Genomic DNA, 1,586 nt, shown 5'->3' with positions numbered 1-1,586 from the left:
AGTATTGACTTGATTGGATTAAGAGATGGCGATGATCAAGAGGCCTCTGGGTGTGTCCATGAGGGTGTGTCTAGGAATGACTGGCATGTGGGATAGCGAACTGAAGTGGAGCCCCTCCCTAAGTGTGGGTGGCACCACCCGAAAGGATGGAATAAAAGCTGGAAGAACAAGGAAGCAGAGCAGATGCAAGCTCTTGAACAGGTTCTTGATCACAACTTTGATCATCTAAGGACATTGGACTCACTTCTTTACTCTTCTAAAGAGGACCCTGCCACTGATTCTCCAGGTAGTTTCCAGAAGCCTTGGGGTACTAGGTAGTACCATTGACCCTTCTTGTTCTGGGGCTTTTGCTTCTTGGACTGCACAGCTGCTGGTTCTTCCAGCTCTCCAACTGCAGACGGCCATAGTGAACTATCCAGCTTCTGGTGGTGTAAGCCAATTTAATAAATCTTCTTTTTATAATCATGCTTCCTGTTGATTCTGTTCCTCTAGAGAACCCTGACTAATACAAGCACTTATTCATGGTAAAAACTCTCAGTAATCTAGGGTAATTTGCTCAACTTGAAAACAAAGACATTTTCTTAACTTGATAAACGATAGCTACTAAAATTTTTAAAACTAGCATCATACTTAATAGTGAGAAACTAAATGTCTTTTACTACGATCATGATCAAAGTCAGGATGCCCCCTCTCAGCATTCCTTTTCAACATCATACTGGAAGACCTGGCTAATGCAATACAATAAGAAGAGGAAATAAAAAGAATTTAGTAAGAAAGAAATAAAACTTTCATTGTTCACAGACAATAAAATCATCTATTGTTAAAAGAAAATCTGAAAGAACCCATTAAAACTCCTGAGACTAATAAGTGATTACAGCAGTGCTGTAGGATTCAAGGATAACACAAAACATACTATCTCTTTCTTTTTAAATTTTCATTTATTTGTTTTGCAATGCTGGGGACCAAACCCAGGGCCTTGAGCATGCTAGGAAAATTCTTTACAGTGAGCTACATCCCCAGCCCACTATCTGTTTCTTCTATACTGACAGTGAGCAAATGGAATTTGAAATTAAGAACACCATTTACATTAGTATCCCAAATTATGTACTTAGGTATAAGACTAATAAAATACATATAAGATGTATATGAAGAAAACTATGAAACTCTGATAAAGAAAATACAAGGACTAAATAAATAGAAAGAAATTCTATATTCATAGATAGGAAGACTCAATATTGTCAAGTTACAAATTCTTCCCAACCTGATCTATAGGTTCAATGCAATCCAAATCAAAATTTACCAGTTTATTCTATAAATCCAAACTCCACTATGTGACATTGACAAGTGACTTAAACTTTCTAAGCCTTGTTGGTCCTGTGAGTACCATGGGGTTAATAATGTCTCTGATTTATTAAAGATCTTAATAACAACCTCCATTGAGTGCTATGTGTCAGGTACATTGCCAGGCACTTTGCATGAAGTGTCCCTGATCCCCACAATAATGTCAGGCATGTTTGCAATTATCAGCTTCCTTTTATGGGAAAAACCGAAAGCAGCTCAGAACTGTTCAATAACTTACTGTTGCA

Source organism: Sciurus carolinensis, chromosome 2, assembly GCF_902686445.1.
Source record: "Sciurus carolinensis chromosome 2, mSciCar1.2, whole genome shotgun sequence".
Taxonomy (NCBI): domain Eukaryota; kingdom Metazoa; phylum Chordata; class Mammalia; order Rodentia; family Sciuridae; genus Sciurus; species Sciurus carolinensis.
The sequence above is the reverse complement of the archived record's forward strand: the minus strand, read 5'-3'. Positions refer to the sequence as shown.